The sequence below is a fragment of the Empidonax traillii genome, unplaced genomic scaffold (assembly GCF_003031625.1).
Source record: "Empidonax traillii isolate 1590-97213 ecotype Southwest subspecies unplaced genomic scaffold, ASM303162v1 scaffold500:size455409, whole genome shotgun sequence".
In the NCBI taxonomy this organism is placed as follows: domain Eukaryota; kingdom Metazoa; phylum Chordata; class Aves; order Passeriformes; family Tyrannidae; genus Empidonax; species Empidonax traillii.
Window position 1 is genome coordinate 428,242 of NW_020955693.1, and position 24,433 is coordinate 452,674.

Here is a 24,433-nt window from a genome sequence, read left to right on the forward strand (position 1 = left end):
AAAAAAAAAAAGGAAAAAAAAGGAAAAGACCTCACCTCATCCATTTTCTCTCTAACAAAGAGTCACTCCGGAGTACAGAAGTCTTTATTATGTAACACTCCCGCTGTTTACACCCAATAATATAAAGTAACATTTGAAGGAATATCGAAGGGCATTTGCATGGCAGCAGTGAAGAAGAATGGAGTACTTTGCTCCTTAGAAGGGTTCCGAGACCCCCATTAAGAGTTCAGCATGTCCTCCTGAGATCCCCTTCAACAGAGGCTTCCGACACCCAGATTAACTAGAGCTGTTACACTCTCTTAATGCAATATCTCACACCTTGAGAAGTGCAGCACATGCCTTTCATAGGAAAAAAGACAGATGTTTTATCAATGTTTACCAGACCAGAAGGGAAACTTTCTTGTCTGAACAAGAAACATGGAAGTGTGGCTAGGAGATAAATCTGATCAGAACAGTGGACAAGAGAGAAATGAAAGAGAAACATGAGAAAAAGGTAGATGTAGTGCTGTACCTCACGTCCAAAGTACTGCAAAAAAGCATGATCAAAAAATCAAAATAAAAAAACCCTAAGTGCTAAGGGGAAGTCTGAAGACTGAAAGTTCATAAGACACCATGACTGTAACTGCACAATTAGAAACCAAACCATGAAGCCACAGAATAACTTCAGGAATTCAAGAGCAGGGAAAAAGGTGAGACCAAATCCTCCAGGTTTGGTAGATGATAAAAAGTAAGGAGATCTAGAAAAAGCAGCCTCAAAATGGCAGAGAGTGTGTTCACACTTTCAGGAAAGAAAATGGAGTACATCTACTTGTAGCAGTTATTAATATAATAAATAATGAGTCCCACAGAGACCAGTAGGACACCAACATGGTGTGTAACGAGATAATCTTTATTCAAAGAGGCACAGTTTATATAGCAGTTTTAAATGCTGGCACGTGACAACATGTGACATTATCAGCCAATCCTAAACAAGCATTTAACTGAGCATGTGTGACAGAGTACCCAGAACTACAATTCCCAGGATGCTTTGCGGCACCTGGTGTAAACAGACCCTACATCTATTTATCTGCAGGGGCTAAGTATCGTAGCAAAGATTTTGTGTCACGGTGATTTGCTACCAGCACTAAGGCAATACTATAGTAGAGAATAAACATACTGTGAAGTGTATTAAATTCTTTCCCAAACACCAACATCTAAATGCCTTTTCAATGTGCTGTACATACAATCGGTAATATTTTTTTAAACAATATTAAAGGTGTAGCTTATCTAAATCCCCACATATAATAAATTGAAAGATATATCTAATATGTTTTCTTGAGAGTATTTATCTTTCTAAACATTATTATGAATTTACAAAGGAAAGTAATATAATTTCCAGCCTTAGGGACAAAAAGGAAGACCTAAAATGCAGAAAAAAACCCACTTATATTAAAGGTACCCTTCATCATACTCTATTTTGAAAAAGAAAGCTTATGCATTAATTAGCCTAATAATTAGACTATGATATTTGAATTATTTCCACCAGACCTTACAACCTAATCTGAAGCACTGGAACAAAGCTGAGTAAACAAACATTTTAGAAGTTGCATCATAGAGAAACAATAATATTTGATTCTTCAGGAAAAGAAAAAAAGACTATATTAATTGATGTGACAGTGTGTACTCATAAGTAATTTTAATAGCATTTGAATATTGACATCTACTATATCTAAAATATTCTAAATTGTCTCAAAGATTGCATTTTAGAAAGTCAGAGCAGACTTCTTCCTATTTCGTTCAATACTATTTTCCTAAATTTCATTTTGAAAATTATTTTCAAATATCCACAAATACAACACTTTTTTAATGTTTTCTTACATTTAAGATGAGCAACTGCCAAGCAGAGTATTGCTGCTAATAACCCTATTTTGAAAATCTCCACTAGCATGGAAGGTAGACTTCTCAGGTTAACAGTGTGCATCGTGTACAGCCATTTAACCCAAGAAACCCTTCTTTTCCAGTGAATGCACTTAAAAGAAAAATATTACTGCCAGTCAGTTTCAGCAATCATGAAGGGAGTACAGATCAACTTTTACTGTTTGACAAAATCATTTAGGGTCAAGGGTGACAATCAGATGATGATCAGGTTCACTCATCTTATGATTTTTGAGGCATGTATCTACTTCCTCCTAATATACTACGCTTTATAATACTTGTCATTAGACTTAACTGTCTGTATCAAAAGGAGCATGACTGAGGGAAAGTATTTCATGCTTGCTGACTGACAAACATCTGTTTTCTGGAGAGGTTAACATTGATTAAAGTTCATTTTGTTGTTGAACATAAGTTACATGCTGCTTCTGTTCGAAGAAGCAGAATTCACACGTGCCAAGGCTTGCACGTGAGGTGTACCTAAAATACCTTTTCAGGCAAAATAGTGATAATTATTTGGGTATCATAAACCCACGATACAAAGCCAGATACTGCTTTAATGCCTGAAGCATCCAGATCATGGCAGGGGAGCTGAATTTGGGATGTTTTTACAGTTTTCCAGTCATGATTATTGCAGAAGTTGAATGTTTTCTGCATTACAGCAGAAAAAGGTCAGCGTAGGGTCTACAGCCCAATCTGCTCTCCACTGGTTTGCCATCCATCCCTGGGAGAGATCTGTGTGTTCCTGCCACTCACACACGAGGCAGCTTCCTTCCTCACCTCTCTTTTGTTCTTCCTTAAAATCACGTATCCTTCCATCACAGCGCACCAGCCATGTGACTGCGTGTTAATAAATGTCCAGTTGAGTGAAACACTACAGATTTTGTTAGGCCCTTGCAAGGGCTGTCGTGCTGAATGAAGAAAAAAGATAAAGCACCAAAGAGATACCACAGATTGCCATAATAGTACTCTGTGAAAAGCAATAAAGCACTAGTTTCACAATTAAGTCCTCCTCTCAATCTGTTGTCATTCTGATGTCTCCAGCTTAGGAATTCTTTTCTCATTTGAACACTCATACACTCTACTATCTAACCTTCTTTAGATGAACGACACACAAAAAACCTGAAAAACTATGTTCAGGAGCTCACTCCTTAAAAAAGGCAAATTTTCAATCCATAGAAATCTGTGGCTCTCAATCACATTGTTTAAAAAAATTAAATTAAAAAAAATAAAGAAATTTAAAAACTTCAAGTAATATTTTGGCAAAGCTTTTCAAACAAATTAAAATGTTCCACATTCATTATGTAACATAAATAATTTATCTTTTTGACTTAAAAAAAAAATTCAAGGAACAAAAAATCAAACCCTCTTATTTCCAGAGAATTTCCTCTAACACATGGTGTATTTGTAGTTAACTTCTAGTTCCCAATAACTTGTAAAGAAAATGCTTATTTTTTTTTCTATGACACTTCTGTAAGTTAATTCCCTGAAATGGGATGAGAGGCAAAAGAAAAACACAGTTAAATAAAAAATCACCAACCTTTCTACTGACTACTGCACATATGTGGCCAACATTGTACTTAACTGTACCTAACAATAAAAAAAATATTACATCATTTTGGGAAATTAAAATATGACAGGTTAGACCTTCTGAATTAATTCACTTGATGTTTTTGTATTATAAATTTCACATGCAAAAATGTGGCCTTTAAAAATTAATTAAATACGTTAAAACATTTTAATGTTATCTTAAATTGGATTATTCTCAAAAGTATTATAAAAGATCAACTTAATATAGCTAATAATTTTACTTTTTCAAGGAGTTGTCAGTTATCCTGAATACATTCCTTTAAAAGTGATGTTTACTGAAGTTATCGTTTAGAGACAAGTTACTTATAAGTAAAAACTTGAGTGTGCAAGAAAAAAATATATAAAATGATTCAATGACCTGCTTTAAGAAAAAAAACCCTGAGCAGGCAGACTTCTCTCTGCCCCAATGACCTCTTCTCACTGCTGGAACTCTAATGAAAACACCCAGCTTAAAACAGAAGTCCAGATTCTCTGCTTTTCCACCACATTTCAGGGTACAGACGTACACTCCTGCTTCCTCTTCCCTTGCCCTCCCGTCTAAAAACCAAAGTGAGTGAAAATGCAACAGCCCAACAAGAAAACCTCAAAGAGTTCAGCAATCAATTAACTGCATACAGAGCTTTGCTGCCAGCTGTCTCCCAGTAGAAAATTAAAACCTTAATACACTAATTGCAGTACAAAAGCAGTTATCATTAGGTCAGCTACAGCAATACTGTACAGAACAGAACACCTTAACAGATAAACCCATCTTTAATATTATTAAAGTGGAAAACTTACCAATACCCTTTTGTCTGGTGTTTCACTTGCCCTCCTGATAACCATCTCTGTCCTAAGGCTGCCACTTTCATCTTGGATAGCTAATCATACATGTGTATCTATACACTAATATATCATTGTATACATCTATACATAAAATTAGCCTAAACTACCAGGTGAGGCTAACTATATATATATATATATATATATATATTTGTGTACATACGTGTGTATCTATACATAAACACAGAGACATTGACATTTCTTTACCTTGTAAACTTACAGTCTCAAACACTGATAAAGACAAACACAGTTGTAGGTATTTACAAAAACTCTTTTTTTTTCAGAAGTGTTGAGGCAACACACCCGAGATCTTTTACACCAGAAATAACTGCTTCAAGGCATTTGCAGTGCAAAGCAACAGCCAACCCAGAATGTCCTCTGCCCCAGGAAACTGCTTGGATAAAAACTCAGGTAAAGCTTCCTTCTCAAGAACACATTCATCAGAGTTTTGAGGATTAAAAACATTGCTTTATGTTTACTCTTGGGTCAGCAGAAAATCAAGGAGTGCCTTAATTAAGCTATGACTGAACAACGAGGAACAGCTGATCTCAGTTCAGCCATTTACCAATTAATTCTGACCTTTTTAGCATCATAGATTTCTGATGGACACCAAGGGGTTTAGGGTGAATTTGAATTTTTACCACTTCATGAATTGAAGAAGGGCATTGAACCAAACAAGAGATCTTGTTTTGATGAAAATTCCTCAACACCACAAGGAAGGAGAGGACAAAGAGAGGCTGAAATCATACAACTGCATGAACCACTAGACTTCACCACTGACATGACCGCTACGAGCCAAATTATTAGTTTCCTGTGTTTCTAACCTGAGAAATCCATGCCACTCTCCCACTTTTAAACCTAGGAATTAAAACAGCTTATCCTCCAACATTTTGCATAATTAATTTTGCAACAATTACATACATAAATCTAGGAAGTTAACATTTTTTTGTTGGAGACTACAATGATTATGAGGACATGGATGGTGCATTTCAGAAGTGGAAAAACACCAAGGAAATGGAAACATCCTGCACAGAGTGGAAGAACCAGCTTATGAAAGTGGACAACGGACCTCACTGTGCCTAATGGACTATGTGTGGTAGTTTAGTTGTTAATAAAACCTGTTCGTAGGTTGTTTTCCCACCATTTCCCTTATCCCCTCATGGACTGATAGCCTGACAGGCTTGGTAACAGCACTCCATTGGTTCAGATACCCTGAGGTATCTACCAATCATGTTCTTTCAAGTTTACTCCTCCCAGGAATACACCCCCTAATGTTTATGTATAACCCTCTATCCAATGATGTTAAGCAGATTTGCATGCTCCGCCCAGGTTCCACCCTTTTTCCAGAATGTTCACTCCCTCTCCCTATAAAAACCCACCATTTTGTTGAATTAAGCTGGATCAGCTTTGGCTGTTGATGTGTTCACTAGCTCTGTGTCAGTCTGCTCCTTTCAGCTGCACAGTGGCATGACGCATGTTACTCAGCCCTTGCCTTCTTGCCTTTTAACACCTGCAGGCTAGGCAAAGAACCCTGACACTGGTCTGCTCCTCTCCCTCAGATCAAGACTGTGTCATCTTTTGGTTACAGGATTTTGATTAATGCTTGCATTGCTTTATTTTAATAGCTATCAAACATAACTAATCTTCAAAACCCAGAGAGTTTAAGTACAGAGATAAGTTGTAATGAAGAAAAAAACCCCCACAGTCCTTCATCACCTCTGTCATATTTATGATTGAATATCTTTTTGTGCAGTATGAAGGCTCTCACTGCAAGTACAAATTGCTTTGGGTTGAAATCTGCCATGCAAAGCTGGTGCTTGAAATGAGTCCGTAAGTATCCACAAGTAACAAGCCCTCTGCTCTCACCACACCAGTTGCAAGCGTTCAAACATGTATTTCCTCGAGCTGCTGAAAAACACGACCCTCTGAGCAGTGAAATGTTCTTAAGTCTGACAACATTAATAAATTAGGGCTGGAATTCATGCTGTAGGACATAATCATCTTTGGCACGATGACTGGTTGTGCTAGACTGTGCCATATGTCAAAGAATTACAAGAGCATCAAAATTCTCTCAACTCCAACCGAGAACAATCACACTCTTCCATTTAAAGAAAGAACAGAGCCTAATCCTAGAGCTTGGATTAAACTAGACTTCCCTTGTCTGACTGACAGAAGCTTAAAAAATGCCACCTCTCACCCTTTTGCTACAGGGCTTTTTCTTTGTCTTGGTTTAGAATGTTGCTAGATGTTCTAATATTGCTTTTTGTAGTTGTTTTAAACATGCATACACACATTTATACATTTATATATGTGTAGAACAATCCAAAGATTTTGGCCAGTCGGACACACATAGTCTGGAGGTTTCTCACCAGGTATTACTTGAATTTTCAGCATTAATATTTTCAGCCCAATTATAGTGCATACTACAACATTTGGATAACGTTTTCTATGATAAAAGAGCACTAGACAAAAATACATGGAAATTTAGTTCAGAAAGTAATAGACCTCTTTAGGAATGGTTTTTCCCAGACCTTATTTTGCCTCCCACCAACCAAAGTTAGTCCTAATTTTTTTCCACATAGGAGTTTTAAGAGCAACTTACGGTTCACTTCAGGCAAAAACAAAATCTCAAAACCACACGATCCCATCTGTCTGTGAGCAACATGTAGGATGTGCCGTGTTGGATGGTTACTGATGGCAGGCAGTGGAGGTGGTCTCTGCTGAATCTCCAGCACATCACTTAGACAGCTTTGCTTTTCCCAGTCTCTCCATGTTTAGAAGGAAGAGGTACTCCAGTCTGATCTCTGTATCACTGAAGTAAAAAACTAAGTTTTTGTCACTTTTGTCACTGCACTGCTAAGATTTCAGGCAGTTCTTGAGATATTTAAATTCTGCTTGTCATCATATCTCAGCAAATAAACAAACTAACAGATCACCAACTTAAATATGCTCTGCCTATTCACTAAAACAAAATGCACAGCATTTGGGAGTAAGGAAACGAATAGGACTAGCACTGCAGTTTTTTGTCTGCCTTTGTCTAAGGCAGGAAATAATTACTCTGATTTAATAGGGTTAATTTAACATTATCAGTCAAATCACCTCAGCATATTGAAGACCTCTAGCTACAGTAACATGAAAAGAGGGGGAAATAGTTTTTTCTATTTGCATATTCTAAATATCAACCCAATTCAATTCTGTCATTTTAGACAGAATCCTACTTACTTTTTCCTTCTGAAGTGAGACTAGAGCAAGGGACTGCCACATTTCAGGACAGCAACGAAGATAACAAGCCAAAAATAGAGTAAGATTTGAAAGTAGCAGTTTCATACTTATGTCTTTGGGGGCATAATTGATAAGGAAAATAAATCTGGATAGTGCTCAGTAACCATGTTATGCAGTCAGTCTTTCACATATGTTGTCTTACATAATGAGGTTTCCTAAATAGTTACTGGAGAAAGAATCAGGCAAAGTTCTCAATTCTTAATATGAAATAGATTAATTTGTGACAAGATGAAGTTTAGGGAAAAAAACCCCACATTCAACCCAAATGCAAAAACTTTCATTTCAGTATTTACAAGACAAATAAAAATTTATCTCTGAATATACCATTCCTCCCTTTTTTGTCTCTCTATATATGAAATGTATTCTGCATGAGTAGGATATTCATTGCAAATTCCTTTTCTTTTTTCTTCCAAGTAGAGAAAATGGAATCTCTTTCACACAGAAGAGGCAAAACCCTCTTTTGCCATCATCATGCCTCAAAATATTTTAATTGTTTTTATTTTTAGTTGTTTCAAACAAAACATTAAACCTTCACTTCTGTAAACTGTTAAAGAAGTTTGAAGTCCATGTAACTTGAGTTAGTAACCTAAGTAGAAATAAATATATTTATCCATATTTGTGTAAAGTAGGTCTACAGGTCTTTTTTTTTCCCCTACTATAATTAAGTAGTTTAAACAGAATTTAAGATATCTTGATTTCTTATATTTTTATGGTAATACCTGCTTTGATATTACCAAACGCATTATTTATAAGCCTAGTGAATCTGAACGTGAAAGTATTCAGTTCTTCACAAGACACAGTCATTATCACTAATCAACATTGGCACTGCGAAAACTTAAAAATGAACAAAAATACTTCTTTGACATTTTAAGCCTATCAAAGGAACACCGTAGCTTCGTAATTTTTAGATAAAACTTCCTTCCTGTGATTTTTATTTAGGAATTTTCTATTGAAGGATTGTATCAAATTGTTTCCAAAAAAAAAAAAAAAAGGCAATTAATGCAGTATGAACTCTTTTTCTCCAGTGTGGAATAAAACATGCAGCTTCAGAAAAGAAAGAGTAATGCTAGTGTTAATATTTTTCTCACTCCTGAAGGTTTCTCATTAGTTCCTTTGTGCTCAATTTTATATTCTAGATTCATAGAATCACAGAATAATTTAGGGTGGAAAAGACCCTTAAAGATCATTAAAGTTCAACTGTTAAACCAGCACTGGCAAGTCCACCACTAAACCATTCCCCAGGTGCAACATCTAAATGCCATTTAAATACCTCCTTTTTCCTTGGGCAGCTTTCCAGCCACTGTCCCGAGCCTGTAGCTCTGGAGGAGATGATTGTGACCCAAGTGCAGAACCCAGCACTTGGCCATGTTTAATCTCACATAATTGTCCTTAGCCCATCGATCCAGCCTGTCCAGATCCCTCTGCAGAGCCTTCCCACCCTCCAGGAGATTGACACTCCAGCCCAACTTGGTGTCATCTGCAAAATGACGGGGGGTGCACTCGATTCTCTCAGCCACGCCATCAATTAACATATTAAACAGAGTTGTCCCCAGTACTGACCCCAGGGAACACCACTTGTGACCAAACACCTAGCAGATTTAGCTCCATTCACCACCACGCTCCAGGCACAGCCACCCAGCCAGATTTTTTACCCAGTGAAGAGTGCACTTGTCCAAGCCATGAACAGCCAGTTTCCCCAGGAGAATGCTGTGGGAGACAGTACCAAAGGCTTTACTACAATCCAGGTAATTCAACATCTCATCCTTTCCTTCATTACTAAGCAGGTCACAGGAGGAGATGAGGTTAGTCAAGCAGGACCTGCCTTTCATGAGACCACGCTTGCTGGGTCTGGTCCTCTGGTTGTCCTGCATGTACCACACAATGGCACATAAGATGATCTGCACCATGACCTTCCCCAGTACCAAGGTCAGACTGACAGCCCTGTAGTTCCTCATAACTACCTTCCAGCTCTTCTTGTAGCTGGGTAGCACATTTACTAACCCGCAGACTCCTGGGACCTCTCCAGTTGGCCAGGATTGCTGGTAAGTGATTGAAAGCAGCTCAGTGAGCACTATTCTCTGCTCCCTCAATAACCTTGGGTGGATCCCATCTGACCCAACAGAGCCATGTATCTCTCAGCAGTGTAGCAGGCCATTGATCTTCTTCCCTTGGATTATGGGGGCTTCATTCTGCTCCACATCCCTGTCTTCCAGCTCAGGGGGCTGCGTGCCCAGGGAACAACTGGTCTCACTATTAAAGACTGAGGCAAAGAAATCTTCAACCACCTCAGCATTTTTCCCACCCTTTATCAATATGTTTCCCCTCTGTCCAATAAAACATGGAGGTTCTCCTTACCCACCTGTTATACCCTGGTCCAGAAGCTTCAAACTCTTACCTGGTGTGCACTTTAATTTTAGACTTCAAGAGATTTCACTCACACGAACCCTTGCAAATTCGTTGATTCTTTGATACCTTAAGTTAACGACTGGAGAAAAACTCACATTTTCCTCTAGATTTCTTTTAATTTGGGGAGAAAACAAGTGTTTTGGCAAAAAGAGTTTTACAGAAATAGCATGCAAGTTCCCCAAAGCATTACAACAGATTACTGAGGCTAGCAAGCATTGCTGTAGCAAGGGAACCTTTGTTACACCCACCAAACACAAACTCCATACAGCTTAAGTGAGACACTTGCAAATTAGGCGAAAAACAGAAAATAGGTGTTTAAGTTGCCCACGGGACAAAATGAAGAGAGACTATGAGAAGAAAGAATAGAGGCAGAAAGAAAGGAGAGAGAGATACTCCCCACCCTGGAGGTCAGTTGCTGGGGAGATGAAGAACAGCTGCCTGGCCTATGTAGAGCCTCTGGCCACTCCCCCTAGGCGGGACCTTGGGCTCCCTGCCACTCACTGTCCCCCTAGCCAAAGTGAGGAGTGCCACAGCCACCCAGAGGCTCTGGGGGAGTGGTGTGGGTGGGCCACCTGATTGACAGCCCCCGCCCATGGCTTTCCGTGCCATGTGCTCTGCATGGGCACAGCCAGGTTGGCTCCGGTCTCTGACACCCTCCCTTTCATGTCTAATGTATTTATAAAATATCTGGGTTTTGTATTTTATGGCAGTAGACAGATTAAGTTGGGCTTTGGCCCTTCTAATTTTCTCCCTGCATACTCTCACAACATCCTTGCAGTCCTCCTTGCTTGTCCCTTCTTCCAAAGGTCATAATTTTTTTTTTGAGTTCCATCCAAAGCTCTCTGTGCAGCCAGAATAGTCCTCCATTTAAGGCAAGAATAGAGCTTAATCCTAGAGCTTGAATTAAACTAGACTCCCCTTTTCTGACTGACAGAAGCTTACATTTTGGCACATGAAGATGGCCTTTTTCTGAGTCTATGAGACTTCCTTCCTGAAAAATTCCTTAATACTCATATTATCATAATACTTATGAGGTGGTGGTAGAAGTAGGAAGCATTCAAGAGACAGACACCATTAGCTCTTATTTCAACATACTATATTTTGATTCTGAAGGCAAAATTAGGATGTGTTATTAAAAACATGGATTTCTTTTACATATAACTTTGTCTCCTGTGTTAGATAAAGCATTACTAGTCAAATATTAAATGAATATATGTTGTACCCGAAGTTCATACATCTGAGTTATTAAGAGGAAATAAAAGCAGTTAGCAAAAATAACATTTGAAATAATAGGTTGATTCAAAATTCCTGCCTCCATTTGTGAAGGAGATAAATAAGTACTGGTTTTAGTTGTCAAGTTGTGTATCCAGATCTGGGAAGTCATTTTGACTTTAGTCAGTCATATCAACCTCCATTTGTATTCAAAGGGACTCTGAACTCACAGTAGATTCCTTCAAGGGGTAAAGTTCTTGGAAGTTACTGAAAGTTACTGAACAGGTTAACAGAATATTAAGATATAAGCATATTCACACACCAAAAAAAAAATCTTCCTTATTTCTTTATCAGGTAAAATGTGGCCTTTTTAAGTACTTGCTTGTACAATACTGAAGAGGGCAATTTTGAGTTACTATCTCAGGTTATAAGTATATAGAGATAAAGTATTTTTTCTGCCTTTCAATGTGTGAAGTCCAGTGTGCTTGCTCAGAGATTTGAAAGTGCTGCTATAAGAGAATTTCTACCTGTTTTACGTAGTAAACCAAAATTATGGAGAGTCTTCTGTAGCTAATTAGTTCAGGAAAGAAAAGCAGGAAGTTTTCAAAAAGTAGAAAAATTTTACTTGTATTATATTTTTTAAAGGAAGATAGAAGAAAATAACAATATTGCAATGGCAGCATTGTTCCAAGAGGGAAAAACAAAAAACAACTCTTGGAAGGAAGTGGGGACTCTATTTACTTTTTTGATTCACATAAATAAAAATGCATTTTCCTCTGTAACTAGTAAAATGATAAAAGTATAAAACTGTTTTTACTGAAACTCATCTGTTTGCTATAAGTGGTGTGCAGGTGAGTGAGTTTCTTGTGGTTTGTTTTTCATTTTTTTTTTAAGAAATGTTTGCTTTCATGGAGCATTAAGGGCCTCTGTGGTTTAGAATTCCACCCATGTTACTATCACTTGTATCTAGTCAAGGCATATAGAATAAGCAATGCCTCATTATAACTCCATTTCTGGATGATGTATTAATGGCTGCCATGAATGTGACAGAAATACATTAAGGATACTTTTGCTTAAATTTGAAAAGCAGGAATCGGAGACATGCTTTAGAAACTGCTCACACCTTACAAATCAGAAGTATTTTCTGAAGCCTGACCCATGTGTTCCTAAAGGCACTGGTTTCAATGAAAGCTAAACTACTTTGCCCATTAGGAATTAGTTTTAGAAACTTTAGAAAAACTACTGAGACTTAAATTTGAAGATTAAAACCAGATTTTGTGAAGACATATCATAACTTAACTGTGCATCTCTAGATTTCATGTTATTCCTCATATAATGATAAGCAGAGACACGCTTCTGGAGTTTATAATTGATTCAAGTATTTAACCTTAAAGACCTTGGCCAAATTTTAATATATTTCCCAATGATATCCACAGTATTAAATTTAGGATTTCATTACATTATTCATGACACTATTTTACTGTATCATATGATTTTTCCTGCACTGGAACTAGAATACCTACATTACATTTTGCTGAATTTAAAATAAGCCAGGTACATTGTCTTGGTCATGCTAACAATATTGCATTAAAAAATATATAATAAAAATCAAGATTCTGACCTGTTAATCTGTTAAAAGCCAAACATGTCTCTTCATACTCTTAGTTCTAACTTTCTTAGACATCTTGTCCTATAATCTGTCTTCCCCATTGCCTAGAGCTGCTTTGGCTCTCCTGTTATGAAGCTGATTTGCTGTCAGAATATTCACTTGATTCTCTTTCAGACTTTGTAACAAGCAGGGAACCACCACCTTACTACTGGTTAAACAACAAAATACTAAGGAAAGAGCCACCCAACAGATGCAATTCTAGAGATGGACTGCCCCCATACGCACTCTGTATGCTCTTAACCCCACAGTCTCTCCTACACTGTCATTAGCACACATTCATGATAATTTAAGGAATGAGCTGGATGCTAAGTATTTTTATCATTAAGAAATTCAGAGTCTGTTACATCCATTAAGTTGCAAGAATATAATTTTTGTAAGTTTTATGTCTACTTATTTGTAAATATCAGATATCAGCATCTCCAAATGAAGCGTTTAGGAATAATCACTACCAGTCATATACCCCAGTTTAATGAGACCTCATAAAGCAATTACTAACTACATTCAAAACCAAAGACAGACAAGGATGAGGATATATATTCAACTTATTTCTGCAATTATTAGCAAGTAGAAATAAACTCATGCATATATGACAAAGGACTTCCCAGAGGTGTCCAAGTCCTTAAACAGAAAAGGGTATCCTTTCTTTAATGGTAAACCATGTTAAAGCATTTAAATGACATCCACGATGCATAAGGGAATGCTGAGAACATTTCTTACCTTCAGTGTCTCCTTTTGCTTTCTTGGGTATCTAAAACACAACTCCCATCCAAAGTAGTTTACCAGCACTTCTAATCCACTCCATATGTGAAGCTGCAGCCAGTAGTCTCTGTCTGTCCAAGATTCAGATCCATAAACAGATCTTTAGGGAACAGAAAAGTGCTTGGTTTATTTTAGAAGGCAGCCAAAGAACACATTATTGTCACCTCTGACCTTTATATGAAGTAGGTTGAAGAAGGGAAAAGCTGCTTCACATACTCTCCTTTCACCGCTAACTCTCATGTTGACCTTTCAGCAGTCCTGTCACAGTAGGAAGACTCAGGGAAGGCTAAGCTAGGGGCACAATCCATACTGTTTCTTTCAATAAGCAGCAAGAAGAAACTATTAACAAAATTAGATTGCAAGCACAGTAAAGGAGAGCATACTATCACAAACTGGTAATAGATTTTTGTTTCCTGTTTGGCAGGATTACGTTCTATCTTTTGCCAAGGGCTGCTGAGGCAGGTAGAATTACAGATGCAGAAACCAAAGTCCTGCTCATCATGGGGCCTCTTTCTTGATTTATCTGTTCTACAGGACCTCAGCTTCAATAGGAGAAGCTAAATTATCATTTGTCTATTTCAGTCAAGATTATAATTTAGGGCTTAGATTTAGGAGACATGAATAGAAGTTCTAAATCCTATGCTCTTATTCAATGCACCCGCTATAAATTAAACAGACAAGAGTCCTCAGCTTTAACACAGTTAATGATCTTTGGAGATCCTCAAAACCCAGCTATGCCCTCAGCAACCTTCTTTGGGTAACCATTCTTAAAGATGCTCCGTATTTCCCTTCCAAAATCAAACATTCTGTGAATTTACTTACTGCCTTCTTAGTCAGAGCAAGCAAAAAGTTTCAGCAACCACAATAAAACCACTGGACCATCAACCAGCCCTGTCCTTTCTGCTTGCAAAGAAAATTCCAAGATGAGCTGAACCAGTGACCACTGTCCTTCCCTGGCTCTGAACCTGTCTCTTGGACAGCATCACATCCAAGTTTGCTTCCCAGTGATGTGGCAACACTGTGTGAAGGTCACAGCACAGAACACATGTGCTTCTAATTTATTTAAGCACACTTATGAAGATAATCCTTTGCATATGATTACTGAGCATACAGAAGGGACATAGGATGAAGAAAAATTCAGGAAGCAGTGCTCTTTTCCCAAAAGGGGGGAAGAAGGGCCTGACACTGTCAAGCATAAACAGTGACAACATGCATTACCTATAATCAAGTGGCAATGCAGGAACAATTCTCCCTTCTTCCTTTCTTCCCATGCCTGAAGAGGATGTAACTGCTTTTTATATTCTATCATTTTCTCTATGCTTCCACAAAAAAATGCAGTATTTCACATATTTGTTATTTTCTTTGTTGTTCCCTAGAAACACTTTCGCACATCTTGAACTTGCACTCTTTAAATGACCGGTAATTTACCATTGGTAGTTCAGGTTTGTACTCTTGGTGCTGCTGATATTGTCCTGTACTTGTGCTATCAAGGCTTTTGCTATCATCCTGTGGCTGTGCTCTCATCAGACCTTGCTATAAGATGAACTGGAGGTGAATTCCTGACTTTCAGCCAATTTCTTCTCCTTACTTTGTGACTTGGTTTAGTTGACAAGGTGGTGTTTGGTCAAAGGTTGGACTTGATGATCTTGCAGGTCTTTTCCAACCCTAATGGTTCTATAATTCTGTGACTGTAAGGCACATTTCCCAAAGCATCTGAGCAATGGCAGCTCACAGCTTGTTACAGTAAGAGCACTGAGAAGGGGGAGAGCTCCGCTTTGCTACCAAATCAACCCTCCTAGTTTATGCTGTTGTACTTACAGTTGAAATAGCAGTGCCAAGTACTAGCTCACCCATAACTGGGAACCTGTCCATTGCCTAACTGGTATCGGTACTAAATATTAATTCACTAGAGAGACCACAGTGATTCTGACAGATTCCAGAGCCAAGGTAATGGGAACCACAGTCTGGTTTTACAATATAAAAACTCTGAACGCTTCACAGGTCAGATATTACTTCTAATCCAGCTTTCAAGTGTTGTAAAAATGTTTACATTGATGGCCAAAATGTGTTCCTTCCTAATACACATTTAACTGGATTATGTAAATCATACACCAATGACAGATGCTTTTATCACATTTTGTAGTATCACAGAATGCCCTGGGTGGGAAGGGACCTTAAAGGTCTAGTTTCAACCCCTCTGCTGTTGGAATGAACACCTTCCACTAGACCAAGTTGCTCAGAGCTTCATCCAACCTGGCCTTGAACATTTCCAGGGATGGGGCAGCCACAGTTTCTTTAGGCCATCTGTTCCAGTGCCTCACCACCCTCATAGGGTAGAATTTATTCCTAATACCTAATCCAAACCCACTCTCTTTCAGTTTGAAGCCATTCCCCCTTGTCATGTCACTCCAGGCCCTTGTAAACAGTCTCTCTCCATCTTTTCTGTAGGCTCTCTTTAGGTCCTGGAAGGACTCAAATAGGTTACCCCAGAGCCTTCTCTTTTCCAGACTGAACAAACCCAATTATCTCAGTCTGGGCTGTTTTTGGTTTTTTTTTTCCCTTTCATCTCAGAGCTACTCTCACAAGTTCAAGCCTCACACCACTAGCCAGACTAGTTAGTAAACCCTAGTAGCACAGGCACATGAAAATATTCGTTGATGCTCAGCTCTGAGGGCAGAGAGTGTTTGTGTACACACTGAACCAGAAGAGCTTACCTTGTACAGACCCCTGCACCACAAAATGCCTAAGGATCAAAAACAGGCTGTGCTAATTACCTGCTCTGACCTCTGCACACCTGAGTTCTGACTTTGCCCTGGTTTAAAAGTGTGCTGCTCTGGAAAGACAGGCCAGTAATATATTTGTAATGTCGCGTAACAAGTCTCATGTATTAAGAGATTTACAGTCTCCTTACTGCAAAAGGTGGTAGTGTGATTAAGAGATCTTTAGCACATCATTAAAAGAACTGTCTAGCAGTTCCTTTCTTTACATAATAGCTACAGTACAACCTATAGTAGTCTAGTTTCCCAATATGATTTTTTAGCTTATATTCTTTATGCCTCTATGTCTTTATGTAAAAAACCCTTACATGCTCTTTGATTGCCCTGCTTTTGCTACTTGAGGATGCCTTGCAGAGAGTCTTGGGAAAAATAACTTTCCTTGATTAAATACTCTTAAGATGCATAAATAAATATTGTCACCATGAACACATTATAGATCAAAAATTACCATCATGTAAAAGCCTGTGTATCTAGAAAGTCAGCATTGTACTCCATACAGTATAGAACAGATCATATCCTAAAAGTGAAATTATATTATTAATGGGAGAAGATTAGAGAGAGTGAAAAGATTGGGACTTCACCCTGAAAATAACTTTCATCATTTCTCGGGAAGAAGATTCTACTCACTCTGAAATTAAAAACACATTCCACTTGACTTCAGCGTTAAGAGGATCAAGCACTAATAAACAAATCAATATATCACCTACCTTTTCAGTTCTCCCTTATTCTTAGCTTTAGAAAAAAAAAAAAAGAGATCCAATTTGAACACAGAAGCACAAATCACTGCAGTGTATCGTGTACCTTTTGTTGCTCAGAAAGAGCACCACACACTCAATTTCCCTTTTTTATGAGATACAAGAACACACAAATGTTGTTCTAAACAAACACATTCCTGTGCCAGATACTGTATAACACTATGAAACAAACCTGAACTCAGCTACCCAAACAGGTTTTACAACTGAGATAGTCTGGATAGAGTCAGGAATCAAAAGCAATTGAGACACAAGTAAATGGTTAAAGTAACCTAAAGATAGGTTAAAGTAACAAAATAAATTAGTCAGAATAAAGCACTGTGAAACTACTGATAGCAAAGACAATATGAGCACCAAGGTATGAAGGCTGAAATCTTGTGGGACTTGAATTGGCTTATGCTTATTCAAAAATTCTGAATATCATCCTCGGTGTATTTATCAATAAACTGAATAGATTCAGTTCTTCTTACCTGTGTTTTAAAAAGATATATTAAATTCTTGTGGTATCTGTTTTAAGAATTATTTAATCCATTAAATACAAGAGAAAAAATTTAGTTAAGTCTACTAACTTCAATAGGGACTACATAAGCTTTTGATTGCCTCTCTAAACAAACTCTAACAGGATACTTTACAGCTGATGTCCTTGTTAGCACATAGCATTGATAAGTGCCACAGTATTATGCATGAAAATGCTTAAGTATATTTAAAATAGAAATAGTTCATTATGCTGTGTTGGAAAAACACTTGTTTTTTCTTCATGACCACTTACTTTATAAAATTAGTATCAAATACTCTGATTTTCTACTAAGATTCCAGATGCTTATAACTCATGTAACTTATGTACTACTTAGACACTTTAATAACTTTTTACATCATAAACGTGAAATCTAAACATTCTACATGTCCATACATCAATGCAATCATTAGATAATTGTGTTTTAGCAGTTTATTATTGATTGACAGAAAGCAATATAAGAAATGAGACATTAATAAAGGGTAATTTGTTCCTGAATGCAGTTTACAATGTAGCAGAACATTGCTTTCATTATTGTAAGAATAGCTTGTCTCTCTCTCTAGTAAGACACAATACAGTAATATTATTCCCACAAGGAATGCAAAAGAAATCCATGTTCTCCACATTGCCCTGGTTCACATGTGAACAAAAGACTAGAATCCCAGCTGCATTTATAGTATAACACGCAGAAAAGAGTAACAAGAAGTACACAACAAATTAAAAGTCATACACAGAAGCACCAAGGTGTGTTGAGGTATTAGGCATTAGGCAAAATTGAACAGAATTACTGCTATTACATACAGACACATGTATACACACATACATATACACACACATGCAGGTTTGGATGTATGCATGTGCCCACTATGGGCAGAGATAATTCTGATCAACAAATCTGATCTTCCATCATCACAGACAGTCATTTATTGTGAGTATTCAGAGTCTAGAATAGTCTAGAGGAAGATGAAAGTACTACGAAGATAATCACTAGTTTGTTACTAATAATTCATCATCTCTGGTACTTTCTACAGTGTTCTGATAACACAGGAAATTTTCACCGTCTCTGAAAGTGTCAAAATCTGTATCAGAGATACAGATGGTGTGGTGTAAGAAGGGTTACGACTATTAATGATAAAATTCTTCAGTCCCTTATCTTAAGCTTGTTTTGGACAAAACCCACTGGGCTACCATTTGTCCTGCTGATAGCTTTCAAAGTAAGTATTTTTATTCAACAGAAGGGTAGCCATATCCAATATCCAAACCCATGCATTTCCTATTCAGTGAATGTGTTGAGGCTGATATAATTAGTAGATGAACAGCAATGTTTCCTAAATTGTTCACCCCTCCTAGCCAAGATGTGGAATTTTCCTCACCCCACAAACATAAATCAGCTGCTGCCTCTGTTCAACAAAATATTCTTACATGGGGATGCTGGAAACAATTTAAGCTATAACAAAATAGAAAAAAACTAAGGGGCAGGGGGAGGGAGGAGGTCAGGGTGCATTTCTGATGATTGAAAATGTAGTTCATTGTTTGACTTGGCATACAAAAACCCCCAAATTTCATTAATTCATAAATATCCCCATTGTGAAATACAATTACCTCTCATTTAACCTCTCATTGTTAGCCAATTCTTTGAAACCTTCTTGGTATAATGACAGGTTTTCTTTTTGTTGTGATAGCAAACGTACTGAATGGAGTTTCTGTCAAGTGCTAGAATGACTCAACTTTAGTCTTCAACTACACGGGAATTGGTTTCGGAAGAAACACTGAAATGGTGGGGGAAGGGATCATTATATAGAGAATCAGAGAAACTAGGTTAAAAAGGTATAGCCTAGACGCTCCTTGGCATTTGGAAAAGCCTGGATAGAGTCTCTCCCTTACCTCCTAAACAAGCAGTTGGAAGACTAATGAAATTGCTAAGGCTAATTTTCTATTTAATAAAGAACATTATGGATTTTCATTTTTTTTCCATCCCTGTTATAACACTAGAAATTCTTTCCATATATCATAAGAAATAAAGGGCATTTTTTCCTATCCAATGAATGTGTCCAATGTGAGGTTCAAGAGTATCTAGGCTGGCATATGCACTTGTTAAAATTTCTTAGATACTCAAAACCTCTTGTCTTCTCTGTTGTATCCTTTATTCTAAACATTACCTACACTGATTTTTGTTTTAAACTCTTAAACCAGTTTAAAAAGCACATAGCTTACCTGTTTCAAATTTACAACCACTATATATGAAAAGATATACACAGTGCTAAAATAGTTTTACTTTTTATAACTTTACATTTCCTAGATGTCTCCTTCTCTCCATTTTGTCTACAAGGTGCTTGCAACAAGGTAGAATGAAAGTTTTCTGAAATGTTAAGCTTGCAGCTGAAGTAGACAATGCCCTCTGCTTTTATTTTCATCCAGGTATAAAATTTAAAACAAGAACACGTACAGAAACTGCCAAGTGTTACTCTGTATTCACTATTCAGGCTTCAGATTTTCACTGGGAATAACCCACAGTAGAGTATCGTTCAGCGTACCAAAACTTGAAAGTCAGCATGGTACAACAGGAATGTGATTCTGTATATTTGCCAAATCTGATCATCCTGAAATAGTTCATCAAACATTCTCGCTTTCCTATATGTTTTATATACAAATGCTTTAAAATTTATACTCTTTGAAAAAAAGATTTTAGTCTTTTTTTTGGAAAATTTGGAAAAAGAAGTCTTATTCTGGAAAATACCCCAAGCCTGGTGATGTTTTTTTACAGGAACGTTGCTGCTATTGTAGGGAAAGGAAAGCGTCACAAACGTTCTGAAATGGTGCAGAACACAGAAGTACTCCATTCATTACTCTCCTACAAGGTATTCCAGGATCAGCTCAGGCCAGCAAGAGGCACTTTCACTTACTTCTGGCGTACCAGCTTCCAAATTGGCTCATAAATCATCTCCTGGGGACACTCTTAGGATTGTTCAGACAAGGTGCTGAAGAGGGAGGCAGTCATTAAAATGGAATCAATTTCCCTGAGAACTGGTATATAAAGAACCAAGCACCGTTCAGAGTTTGCTGTTAACGTGAAATCACTCAACCTACATTAAAGTAAAAGTTCAAGGTTTTGTTTACACTATCCAGAAAGAGAAAACTGACACGTTTATCTAAGCCATGGCTGAAAAAGAAAAAAAAAAAGACTGTGAATACCACATTTACTCTACGTCTAAGCCTACACTTAACTTGACTTGTTGTAGAAGGATTTCCTGACACACTGTTCGTCACAAACTGTTCTGTGAAAAAAAAAAAAAAATCCACATGTATACATCATCATCAACATTATGCATCCACCTACTTTGTGGATACACCAGCTTTTACAGTTAACTTCGTTTTAGTATTCTGTATAGGGTTTAAAGTGATTTAATCTTTCCCTGACTCTAAATAATGTAAAAAACCAAACTTACTGAGAAAACATTCTTCTCTTTCTCTAACATAAAAATTAAACTAATTCCTCGGTGGTGCAAATGTTTATCAGATCAAGTGTCATCTCCTGTACCCAGCTGTACTACAACAGCTGATTACAACAACACAATCACAGTCTCTCATCATTCCCTGTATTCCCTATCTCCAGTAGGGGCTGTATTTCACATTACTTTGTATTTTAACAAACATACTGGTAAAAACTTTTCAGAGGTTAAAGGTATCTAGTTCAAGCTCCTGAGATGAAATATGAACCACTTGAAAATAACAGAGGCTTGGGAATAACCACACACATCCACTATCAAGATACACTGCAACAGATATTTCGAAGTCAATCACTTGAAAATACCAAAGACTTCAAAAGAAAAGTCATTCAGCTAACTAAGACTGGAACATTTATTCTAGAAAGGTCAATAATGTTCAGGTGCTGCCCTCTACAACTCAAGAAATTCCATAAAAGAAAACATATTCCCATTTTCCCTTGATGATAGAAGAAATTTTCACTCTATTTTGATTTGCACTGATGTAACATTCCTCCTGGAAATGTTAAACCTCCTTTTTTTTTTTTTTTCCCCCCAGATATGAGAAGTATAAACAAATTACATCTGTAGTAGTTGAAAAGGAGAAACATTCATATACATATGAATTCATATACATTCCCATCATGCAGAAGGGTATAAACATAGTTAAAAAGGGGAGAAAATTTTGAGTTGCTGTGATTATATTTAGTTCCTATTCATCTGTGCTTTACAGATTTGATCACATCTAGGATCATAGCATCATCACAGAATGGTTTGGATTGGAAAGGACATTAAAGTCTTTCGCATTCCAATGCCCCACCGTGCACAGGGACACCTTTTACTAGAACAGCCTGGCCTTGAACACTTCCAGGGATGGGGCACCCACAACTTCTTTGGCCAACCTGTTCCAGTGCCTCACCACCCTCATAGGGAAGAATTTCTTCTTGATATCTAATCTAAACCTACTCTCTTTCAGTTTGAAGCCATATCCCCTTGTCCTGTCACTCTAGACCCTTGTAAAAAGTCTCTCTGCATCTTTCCCGTAGGTTCCCCTCCGGTGCTGGAAGGCCACAATTAGGTCACCTCAGAGCCTTCTCTTTCCCAGGCTGAAAAATCCCAGTTCTCTCAGCCTTTCCACACAGGAGAGGTGCTCCATCCCTCTGATTCTTGGTGGCCTCCTCTGCAGTCACCAACAGGTCCATGTCCTTCGTGTGCTGGGACCCCAGAGCTGGAGGCAGCACTGCAGGTGGGGTCTCACCACAGCAGAGCAGAGGGGCAGAATCCCTTCCCTTCACCTTGGAAGAACCAAAGAAGCAAAAGCCATGGTGAGCAGGCAACACTATTTATTCTCTGTGGACAAGACATTAATGTTTCCAAAGATGTCCTACCGATATTGGTACAATGTCCAAAGCAGTTTCTTCATTGCTTTGTGTTATATTGATGCCATAGAAACAATGAATAAGGGGGTTATTTCTGCTCACAAAAAAGGCTTATTTACTGTTGTTGCAGATTTTCAGTGTGGATGTACTCTTGCATTGCAACACCAACATATTACCTCAACAAAAAGTAACTGTAGGTTTGAGAAATTACATCTGAGTAAACATACTGTATACAATCTTTTCTATTCTTCCAGAATTAAGAATTCCTTCATCTATACCAAAGGAACATTACAATAATGGTACAAAACCCAACAAAAACCCCATTTTATTCTACAAATATAAACCCTTTTCTATTTAGCAAATCTTGCAAGATAGTTTGTGTGCTACTTTGTGGCTTTTGTCATCTAGTGACCACTATTTCCAAAAAAGTTGGATTTTTATATCTTTCAACATGATTTTGGTACTTTGAGGATATATTTACTGCATTTCAAAGCACTGTGTGAATTATTTCTGTTCACATTTATGTATTTATTGTCTGACATGAAAATTATGTTGCTATGAAACAAATTAATCCTAAATTAGCTTTTCAATAAATTTAGGTGTATGTGAAGTTACTGGGAAAACAAAACTATGCTTGTTATCTATATGAAGTATGGGAACGTAATAAATAGTTTTTCACATGAAAGTATAATATTACATGCTAAATTATATACAAGAATGTATTAAATCATAAAAATTTTATATGTATTTATTTTATAAATAAAATATATAACTATATGTATTGATATAATATAAAAAGATATTTAATTATATATAATTAGATATTTTATCTATAAATGTAAAAAATTGGGTTTTATTTTATTATAGATCTAACAAATAGAAGTTACAGGGGAGTTTTCATGATATGTTGTGAAAATGTGTATGAATAGCTTATCAAAAGGTTTTAGAGAGCTTAACTCTAGAATATACCATTTCATAGTGGATTTTAACTCGTTTGTGGTAGGTTCATTGACGTCATTGATATACTAGAAAACAAGTATCACACAAAAGCCCTCTTTTTAAATAGTTATAATACTGCATGATACCACAGACTAGCAGGAACCAGAGCAGATTGTTCCTGGGTTACCTACCTGCCATTCCGACAGATGAAGACCCATCTTGCGAAGGATGTAAAATGAGGTCAGAAATTAAATCTAAAGGCCTCCTTCTAGAAAGCTGCCAGCCTCACTCTCTGGCTGCTTTGGGTAGGGGCTATCCAGGGAGCTACATACCTGGGAGAGGGATGTTCAAGGATCCAGAGGCATCTGGGGGACAGTTGCCTGGGAAGGGGCTGTGTCGCAGCCCAAGTGAAGGACGAGGCACGGACGACACGAGGATTTCTTCACTCTATGGTAGGCTTCATTGGTGGTAGATGGAGTGAAGATCTTACCCCTTCACTAAGCGGAGGACAGGCCTTTTATAGTGTCTGGGGTAGAAGGGACTAGAACTTGGGAGGAGCTTCAGGATTGACATGAGGGTACAACCAATAGGGAAATCACAAAATGTATGACATAACCACCAACCAATCCCATGAACTGACAGTGTTAACTGTACCGCCCATACTGCAGCAAATTTCAACCTATCAGAGAAGGGGAAATCTCAACCAATCAGGGAACAGTAAATTCATGAAGGGAAAAGCATATTCCAACATAGTATAATCAATATAATCAAAATACAACATCAAACACTATTTCAAACTGTCCAAACATGTCCAAACATGTAAAGTCTATAACAAGTCCTTTAATATCTCGCGTAGACTGCTATCCACTTCTCATATCTTTCCCTTTCTTTCTTCTTATTCTCCTCAGGGCTGAGCTCAGGGACCTCTGGGGCAATGGGCTT

General features: G+C 37.5%; 1 long non-coding RNA gene across 1 annotated transcript; it reads right to left on the reverse strand.

The window, feature by feature from the left end:
• Positions 1 to 13,606: 13,606 nt before the first annotated feature.
• On the reverse strand, positions 13,607 to 23,771 carry LOC114063919. The gene is made up of 3 exons (XR_003572645.1): positions 23,683 to 23,771; positions 13,820 to 13,939; positions 13,607 to 13,719 (listed from the first exon to the last, which is right to left on the reverse strand). It is a non-coding gene; the product is annotated as an uncharacterized LOC114063919 (long non-coding RNA).
• Between the last annotated feature and the right edge of the window lie 662 nt (positions 23,772 to 24,433).